Source organism: Uranotaenia lowii, chromosome 1 (assembly GCF_029784155.1).
Source record: "Uranotaenia lowii strain MFRU-FL chromosome 1, ASM2978415v1, whole genome shotgun sequence".
In the NCBI taxonomy this organism is placed as follows: Eukaryota; Metazoa; Arthropoda; class Insecta; order Diptera; family Culicidae; genus Uranotaenia; species Uranotaenia lowii.
This window is the reverse complement of record NC_073691.1, coordinates 163,578,661-163,589,092: the sequence shown is the minus strand read 5'-3', so window position 1 is coordinate 163,589,092 and position 10,432 is coordinate 163,578,661. Positions and strand designations below refer to the sequence as shown.

Here is a 10,432-nt window from a genome sequence, read left to right as displayed (position 1 = left end):
TCGCTCATATTTTTCAACGGGAAAACTAATGCCCTCCGTGTTGAAAATATGAGCGAAGCACAAAATTATCGAAATATATATTTATTTAAAGGGAAATAAGATAGAGGAAGAAAATGTGAAAAAAGAATGAAAAAAGAACTCACTATTTTTTTTTGCATTTCTTGAAATGGTTTTTCTTCTAGTGTGGATTGCTCCAACCACGTGGTTCTCCGTTGATCCAAAAAGATGGCGACGTCAACCGGAGAAAACAACCAAACGAATGCTTGACCGCTCTGAGATCACTCGGCTACGGCTAATAACAACCGAGTTACCGCCCTGACGGTGTTGAAAACCCGGATTTGGAGGGCGAACTGGAACGCACTTGTTGACGATTATGGCCAGGATGGTGATGGTGACAAAATGCTGTTTCCAAATTGGCTAAATAAGCTTGCCAACTGTCCTTGTGAGGAAATCCGGTAATTAACGACCGAACCAGCAACAATAAATCACTCCGCGTGGAAAAAAAAACTCACTTACCTTGGCGAGAAACAAAACAAAAAAACACCCTGGCACTGCAGTAAATCAAAAAACGTCCGCACTGTGCGAGCTACTAGGATGGAATGAACCTTTTTGTTTTTAAGAGTATAAAAAGAAGAAGGTTTCTTAGTACTCTTATCAGAATTAAATATGAATATTTCCTCATCACCGATGTTATGAAGGACATCGAATGAATTGGAAATTTCAACTTTTTTGGGCGATGGACCTGGATTAGTTTCGGCAATTCGCTTTCTACCGGCTCTTGAGCCAGCCGATGATTTCCCCATGCTGGAAAGAAAAGAGAAAAATATGAATAAAAGAAAATGAAAATAATTTTAGCACTGAAAAGTGCTGATTGAAAAACAGGTAAGAAAAAAATAAATAATGTAAAATGTTCCTGCAGGTACACAGCAACGATACGATGCTCCGGCGTACGTGTTGACGGCTCAACGGTACAGATGGAAGTGAGTTCGTTTTCTGGATAATTTTTCCAACAGTACGCAATGTCGATTCCAGAGTACGCATCGATCGATTTGAAGAAATGCTATCCCAGTTAGGATATGACACCCAATTTTAAAAATAAAACACGCAATTTCTACGATAAAATCGGGCTAAACAGGGCCATTTTTCCTACAGGGCATTTTTTGTCAAGTTTTTCAGGTTCGCCACCTGCCGTCAGTATTGCGAACCTGCAAAATATGACAACAAAAAATTAGACAGAAAATGGTTGAATTTTTGTTCTAAGTGTCATGTCAGTGTGGTCAGTGATGATATGGTGCGGGACAAATGGTCTTGTGCGGCAAGAAGTTTTCTCAAATCACGCTCTTGGCTCATTTTCAACACCTTTCATGCTTCCTAATCTAATCTATCCGTCTATAATTTTCATTACTTTCATTTGAAATTCTTCCTGTTAGAATGTATTTTCACCGAAATGCCGTTAATCATTAAATTAAAATCATAAACTAGCGATGATAATCTGTTAACACGAAATGAAAATTTGCACACGAGAGTTTTAAGGAACGAGCAGTTGACTTAAGGGGTCAAATTTTGGGTCAGGGGTCAGCGAAAGGGGTCGTTCATAGCAATTGTTTCATGCTTTTTTATATTGTCGTGATAATTCTTCAGATTGAGATGAACCAGATTTTTGAGGGACAGACAATCGATTTCAGATATCATGTTTTGGATCGGAGGTAGGAAAAAGGGGTCGGCCATACTAATTGTTCACTGTTTCGCGATATTGTCGTGTTTATGCATACAGCATACTAATGAAAATTTGCACATGAGAGTTTAACAGCACAGGAAATTGATTTCAGGTGTAAAATGTCGGACAAAGAATCAGCAAAAAAGGTGATCCATACTTATTATTCAATATTTTTGCAATAATTACGTTATTATGCATTGGGTTATGACAAAATTTATACACGAGAGTTTTGCAGGACTAGAAATCGATTCCTAATTTGAAACGTCTGTAACCCGACAGAAAAGGGGTCGTTCATAAATTCCTCACATATTAAAAGTGAATGCGAAACGGAGTTCGTACGGAATGCTAGTCTATATACATATATAAAAATGAATTTCCGTTTGTCTGTCTGTTCCCTACCCTATAGACTCTAAAACTACTGAACCGATTTGCAAGAAACTTGGCAGATGAGGGTATTGGAGGCCGGGGAAGGTTCCTATAATAGTTTGGGACCCCTCCCTATCCCTGGAAGGGGGAAGGGGTCTCTCATTTAAAAGTAATAAGTCTTCATAACTCGAGAACTGATAAAGCAAATCAAACCAAACTTGGCATGGGTGGGAACTTTGATACGAAAAATGTTTCTGAAAATATTTGGTACCCCACCCCCCCTCCTTCCAGTGAGGAGATAGGAAGGGGGGAAGGGGGCTTACCTCACAATTTTTCACATAACTGGAGAACTAATCAAGCTAATGGAACCAAATTTGGCATGGGAGGGTAGTGGAACACGAGAAATGGTTCTATGATTATTTCAGACCCCTCCCTCCTTCCAGTGGAGAAACAGGAAGGAGGGAGGGGGCTTTCATACGTTTTTATTTGCATAACTTGAAAACTATTCGAGCAAATGAAACCAAATTTGACTTGGAAGGGTATTTGGGTACGATAAATAGTTCTATGAATATTTGGTACCCCTCCCCCCTTCCAGTGAGGAAATAGAAAGTGGGGAGGGTGCTCCTTTACAATTTTCAGCATTACTGTTAAACTTATCAAGAAAATGGAACCAAATTTGGCGTGGGAATCCTATACAATTTTTAACATCACACGGAACTTACCCAGCAAATGGAACGAAATTTGGCTTGGGAGGGAATTTGAGCACAAGGAATGTTTCTGTGAATATTTGGAACTACTGCATTCTTCCAGTGAGGTAATGGGGAGGAGAGGGGTGGGGGCTCCTTTATATTTTTTCGCATAACTCGAGAACTAATCGAGCAAATGGAAACAACTTTGGCATGGGAAGCATTCGGAGACGTAAAATGTTTATTTGCTTTTTTGAGAATTCTTTCTCCTTCAATTGGAGATACAGTTAGTGAAGACGGGACATACCATTGTTTTGCATAAATCAAGAACAACAAATGGAACCAGATATGATTTGGGAATAATTATACAATCGAGCAAATGGAAGGGAATTTAGCAAGGGAATGTTTGGGCATGAGAGGGTATTCGAGCACAAGAAATGTTTTTCCAGTTGTTTAACACCCCTCCCTCCATTCAGTGGAACGATAAAAAGTGGGAAGATGCTTCGATGGCTTGAGACCCCCTCATCTCGCCTGGGGGAAGATATAAAATGGAGAGAGGGTTTTGAATATTTGAATTTCATTTTTTGAATATCTCACTACCTTATAGAGAAGGGAGCCATATGTGACATGGAATCGTATTTGTATACAAGTAGTGTTTTTTCTGATGCTTTGAGACCCCCTTCCTTACATTAGAGATATAGGAATGGGTAAGGGGGTCACTCTCACAATTTGTATAATAATTTGAGAACGAATAGGTAAAATAAATGTCCTTTTTTATAAAACTCCTCCAGACCAACATGACATTTTTCCTAGTAATTGTTAAATCGGAACCCCGACTTTAGACGGCAAAAAACCAAAGCCATTCATTATTTTAACTTAATTTTAGCTTAAAATTGTTTCAATGCGTGTTAATCCAACAATTCAAGTCAATGTTGGACAAGTAGTTGTCGAAAAGTACAGCAAAGAAAACCTTTGAAACATGAAAAAAACTGTAAATTGGTCAATCTTGGGATTTTTTTTATTTTGATAGCTTCAGATATCTTTGGCCCTTGGTTAGTTCTTCGACCTTAAACAAATGATTGGCAGTAAGGTTGAAGAACTACAATCATTCTGGATTGATTTTTTGAGGGACAGGAAGTCAAGTTCCTTAGCCCCTCTGGGTATTGAATATTTGAAAAAAAAATCGCAAAACTTTACCTCATCTATGAAGTTGTTGGTTGTAATTTGTTGCTGTGATTTTTCAGCGAATTTTTGGGCTTTTGAAGGGTTAACTGAGTAACACAGCACGTTTCACAAATGGTGTTGTAATTATAAAAAAGACGATGCTTTCAAAATCTTTAAAACTCTGCGTATTTATAATTTTGGTGATGTCTGGCTTGAACATTGGTACTGAACATAGCTTCGCGGGCCACAAAATTGCGTCCGCGGGCCAAATGTGACCCGCGGGCCACTTTTTGGCCCACCCATGCTCTAGAGCGTACATCTTCCGAGGATATGATGGCTAGCATCTTACAAAAGCTAAAACCACCAACCTATAGAAAGTGTACTATACATGCCGTGACCGGGATTCGATCTCATGACCGTTGACTTAGAGGACTTGAAGGCTATCCTCTACGCCGCGGGCTGCCGCACTTATGCAATACAATACAATCTCGTATAGAATACTTATCGAAAAATAAACACAATGGATTTCAATTTAGAAATAACCAAACTATTCAATCATAACCCTGGTGCCTACGATACAATTTTGTTCAGTGCCCCTAGCAAGTTTGACGCTAGCTAGCACCAGCGCGTATCAGCTTCCTACACCATCGCGTACGCGTCGAACTGGCGACTAGCGTAAGCCATCCGTCGAGGCGTAACCATCAGCCCCAGCGCCTTTCCCTTGCTGGCAAACTTAACAGTAATCACGGGAGCGAAAATATATGTATGAACACAACTCTCGCTCCGGCCTTGTGAAGCCGGAGTTGGGTGAGATTTTGGTTGTTGTCTCGTCGGCATGGAAGTGCTGATGACCAAAACAGAGCCGGTTTTTTTTCCTATGCCATTTCATTGAGCCTTGTTTTCGCGAGGGGAGACTTATGTTATCTTACCCGTCGTAGGTTGATTTAGAGAGCGCTGGCTGACCGATGATGTTTGGTTTGGTTTAACGAATTTCCATTCTCTCGTTTCATTCTAGGAAAATATGGAATGACTGGGGGAGCCCGTTTGTGTTTTCAACACTAGAGCCCAATGCCAGCGTGCTCTCGTCGATGTCACCAACAAAGTCGTGTCACGGGAGACAAGGGTGCAGCAAACAGACCGGCAAGTTTGGGTCAGCTCTCTGACAACATCGAGGCTCTCTTGGCGCAACCGAACTCGATTGTGAATACGATATGAGGGGACCGTCCTTGGAACACGTGGACAAACTTCTAGTACCAGTTAACAGAATAACCTGCCAATTGATGAAAACATATTTATGGGGTGTAATGCTTTCCTCAGACACCGAATGTTATGGAGCTAAGCTACGGACGAACCCCTCTATAGGCTACCACGAAGTTCACACAGTTCCGTTGTTGACTGGCCGTAATGTTTGCACGGCCACGGCCAACATTTGGGAGAGCCGCGCGTCGCAGTTTTCTGCAAACATCTGATCGTGCCGCATGTGTGTTCAGTCGAGCTGCCAGCAATTACTTCATCGCCAGTCATTGTGTATCCTTAGCTGGTCCGAAGAAGACATCTTCATCTGCGGAGATTTTTTTTTATTTCTCCATTCACTCGTACGTCAGACAATCGATGTCGCACATTTTGGACAAGCCCAGGAGCAAACGAGTATGCGACAATCTGCGACACCATCTGGGTGATTAAAGGGACGATTGCCGAGGATATTCTTAGGTGATGTGTATTGTGGCATTAATTATTCAACGCCAGAAGTTTTTCAATCCTGTTTATCGCTTTGATATTAAAAGCTTACCGTTAGCCTAGATAGAAGAAGTCGTGAAGTAAGAAAAAAAAATAAAGGTGGTGTGATAACCATTAACAAAAAGCCGTGTAGTGACAATTACCAGTGAAGTCTCGGAAAGTCGTTACCCTTCACCTATCCCCATCCCTAATCAGAAGATATTTTCCCGGAGCAACGTGTAAACATTGCAGAGCATACACGCCGGAGAACCGCAACACAGCAAAAGAACAGAAGAAAAATCGATTTTGTTTAACGTGCAACAACAGAGCTGAGAAAACCCGATCGATCCGCAGCATCGCCAGAATCAGACAGCATCCGCAGTGGAGCAGAAAAAATAGTCTTTAAATACCACTGCACAGCAGTTGGTGACCCCTCGTGTTTCCATCTAAGCTAAGCATATATGTGATTTCCGTACCTCCTTCGTCGCACATACGCGGTTCAATTCCAATTTACGAGTCAATGCACACCGATTTAAATCAGTCCCCCGGTGCAACTCGAAAACCGCACTCTACATAGAAAATGTACTAGATAGCTGAGTCCGCAACTTGTGCCCCAACTGATAAAGTGCGGCTGTGGAAGAAAACGGCAGAAAAAAACCAACTAATCAACAAATTCCCTAATCGGGTATGTGATTTATTTACTCCTCTATTTAAAATGTTTATTTAGGATGTGCTAGGACACAGAAAAGTGCAGCAAGACGAGCAAAATTTAGTGTGTACTCAAATTATCTGCAGTGTGTGGTGAGCAAGCGTCTGGATTTGTGAATTTCGGAACCGAACCGATATCGATAGAAAAAAGGCAAGATATTCAAACGCCTACAAACACAGTGATAGGAGCAGTAAGGTTCTCTGCAGAAGTGATTAGGCGGCTCCAGTGTCTCTCCCCCTCTTTCGCGCTGCTTAGTCACCGAACCGAACAGAATCCTAATCATTAGCAGGCAGCCACGTTATCGAACCTGGTGCGGGAATAAAAGGTAGGTGTACGTGATTGGAATATGCGGATATCTTCCGTCTTTGTAAGTGGGACTTACAACTGTGCTGTAACGCTTTATTCCCATTTGAGATTTGAAATTGAAGACGTTTTTTTTGGAAAACAGAGATTTCTAGTTTTATCATCGAGCATTACCCAAAAAAGAGTCCATTTCAAATTCTCACTTCTATTAGACTGATCGAACGAATTATATTAGCACATATGTTGGTCATGGCCATACAAAAAAATCTGAGATTCATTATCATTTTTAAAACGGCTAAATTGTTCAATGTCCCAACACAACGCTAGTCGAAGGTTAAGCAAAGTTGCCCTGGTAGTCAACAATTTATCATAACATAAATATTGAAGCCAGTTCCAAGCATGCCTATCCGCTTTGGGTTTACTTCAATCGCTTCAACAGAACCTACGTAGATATGTTTGAGCTCCCTATGGCAACATAATTGTTGCTGCACGATATGCTGCAGAAGCAAGCAGTTGATTGCATTCGTAAACATTTCCGACTGTGTTTGACTGCTTTCCTTCGATATTGCTGGGTACGCAGACATAGGAAAAGAATATAAAAATATTCGGGTTGAATCAAAAAATTTCTTAGACACATTTTTTTTCGAAATAAAGTATGATATGTCCGTGCTTGCACAAAAGTTAAGTATGTGATAGAAATGCTTCCTATAAAAATCTCTTCTCGCTCATTTTCAACATCTGTCATTTTGTTTCTAATATCTGCAATCCATCTATGATTTTTCAAATTTTGGAATGTTCTTACTAAAATAATATGATATTTACCGATTTGCAATGTCCGGCATTAAAACGCTAATCGCTAATTTGGCTGCTCCGTTTTTGTTAGATAATTAGATCTGGAAATAGTTTGAGAAACAGAAACACCGAACCGAGAAAAACGTGTCTGAAATTTGAAGAGTATTTTGCAAATTTTATTTTTATTGTTTCACCGATAATTCATAAAAATATAAGCAATATCCTTTCAAACTAGTTGTATCAGATAATCCAAATTATGAATTTATTTTTCTACAATTTTTTGAGCTATTTTTGAATCATTTCGGATTTAGGAAACATGCGACATTTTCAAATATAAATCGAAAAAATTCCTCACTTGAAGGGGAAATTTGTCTTTGTCTGTTTTCATACGTCGTTTTATTCGACATACGGTTAAATATTTTCCAACCTACGATGGTTGAAGAAATTCGCGGTTGATTCGCGGTTTTTTTTTCTTGAATCTCGATTCCTGATTCCTGATTCTTGATTCCTGATTATATATTATTAACTCCTGATCCTTGAATCTTGATTCTTGATCCCTGATTCCTGATTATTTATTCTTAATTCTTGATCCTTGATTCTTGATTGCAGATTCTTAATTTTTGTTCTTGATTCTTGATTCTTGATTCTTGATTCTTGATTCTTGATTCTTGTTTCTTGATTCTTGATTCTTGATTCTTGATTCTTGATTCTTGATTCTTGATTCTTGATTCTTGATTCTTGATTCTTGATTCTTGATTCTTGATTCTTGATTCTTGATTCTTGGTTCTTGATTCTTGATTCTTGATTCTTGATTCTTGATTCTTGATTCTTGATTCTTGATTCTTGATTCTTGATTCTTGAATTCATTTCGATTCTTGATTCCTGATTCTTGATTCTCGATTCTCGATTCTTTATTCTTGATTTTTGATTCTTGATTCTTGATTCTTGATTTTAGATTCTTCATTCTTGATTCTTGATTCTTGATTCTTGATTCTTGATTCTTGATTCTTGATTCTTGATTCTTGATTCTTGATTCTTGATTCTTGATTCTTGATTCTTGATTCTTGATTCTTGATTCTTGATTCTTGATTCTTGATTCTTGATTCTTGATTCTTGATTCTTGATTCTTGATTCTTGATTCTTGATTCTTGATTCTTGATTCTTGATTCTTGATTCTTGATTCTTGATTCTTGATTCTTGATTCTTGTTTCTTGATTCTTGATTCTTGATTCTTGATTCTTGATTCTTGATTCTTGATTCTTGATTCTTGATTCTTGATTCTTGATTCTTGATTCTTGATTCTTGATTCTTGATTCTTGATTCTTGATTCTTGATTCTTGATTCTTGATTCTTGATTCTTGATTCTTGATTCTTGATTCTTGATTCTTGATTCTTGATTCTTGATTCTTGATTCTTGATTCTTGATTCTTGATTCTTGATTCTTGATTCTTGATTCTTGATTCTTGATTCTTGATTCTTGATTCTTGATTCTTGATTCTTGATTCTTGATTCTTGATTCTTGATTCTTGATTCTTGATTCTTGATTCTTGATTCTTGATTCTTGATTCTTGATTCTTGATTCTTGATTCTTGATTCTTGATTCTTGATTCTTGATTCTTGATTCTTGATTCTTGATTCTTGATTCTTGATTCTTGATTCTTGATTCTTGATTCTTGATTCTTGATTCTTGATTCTTGATTCTTGATTCTTGATTCTTGATTCTTGATTCTTGATTCTTGATTCTTGATTCTTGATTCTTGATTCTTGATTCTTGATTCTTGATTCTTGATTCTTGATTCTTGATTCTTGATTCTTGATTCTTGATGCTTGATTCTTGATTCTTGATTCTTGATTCTTGATTCTTGATTCTTGATTCTTGATTCTTGATTCTTGATTCTTGATTGCTGAATCTTGATTCTGGTTTCTTGATGTTCTTTATTTTCTAATTGGCATTTCAGTCTAAAGGAAGCAAATTACAGAATTTTACAATTAGCCCGACGTTTCGACCTTGAATCTTGGCCTTCTTCAAGGGATAATTTGCATTATATTGTATATGTTCTTGAGTGTATACTGTGTGAAGAGAATTTCTTGATGTTTGACTCTTAATTTTAGATACTGAATTCTTGATGCTCGATTCTTGATTATTCGTTTGCTCTGTCGACTCTGCGGCATTTGATCAAGAAATCTAATGTTTCAAATGCAGTTTTTCACTTTCTATATTTGTGTTTTCACATCTGATTTTTTATTCTCTTTTGGCTATTAATTATTGACTCGTGTTTTTACTCTTCATTTCGCTTAAACCTGCTCTTGTTTGTTTTACTCTAGATACTCGTTTGACTCTCAAATATTAATTTTTAAATTTAGTTCCATTTTTTTCTGTTTCGCCCGGTCTTTGACAAATTCCATGCGGAATCAGCAAAACCATCCATCTCCCCAAGCATTGTTTGGCACCTATTTTGCCTTATCGGCCAGGTCCGTTTAACATCTCATGAATTCATTACCGGGTATCAAGATAACTTCACCGAATTAACCGGTTCATGCAACGACAATGATCGCCATAGCAAAGGAATTGTTGAACCGAGTCTAAAAATATGCTTGTACCAAGCCGAGACAATTGCATACGCCCGTCTCGTAGCCAATAGTTTGTAAAAGTAATCAACCAGAAAGTGGAAATTAATAGCCCCTTAGCACGGATCGAAATGAAATCCGCACTAACCGTCAGCGGCCTGTTTTTTTTCTTGTTTCTTCCTTGAATGTTGCTGCCTCCCTCCCAAATAGGCTACCCATCCGCAACTTGAGGCAAAGTTTAAAACCTAGGAAAGTTGTTTTGCCAAAAGGAAAACTAAACCAAACTAAACCGATAAAAAGGAAGTTAGCGGGTCACATCGGGACACGAGAATCGACACTGTTTTCGTCGACTTGTGTTCGTAGTTGTGTTATTCCCGGTTTTCGTCGATCTAATTAATTACGTGAATTTTT

At 38.3% G+C, this 10,432-nt stretch overlaps 1 protein-coding gene across 1 annotated transcript in view; it reads left to right on the top strand.

The window, feature by feature from the left end:
* The first annotated feature begins 5,018 nt into the window (after positions 1-5,018).
* The window catches only part of LOC129744339 (tubulin polyglutamylase TTLL5), a 168,159-nt gene continuing 162,745 nt past the window's right edge, over positions 5,019-10,432 (top strand). The window contains exons 1-2 of the mRNA XM_055737958.1: positions 5,019-5,643; positions 6,377-6,683. The gene's annotated coding sequence lies outside the window, so the exon portion shown is untranslated. The remainder of the gene's footprint in view (positions 5,644-6,376; positions 6,684-10,432) is intronic.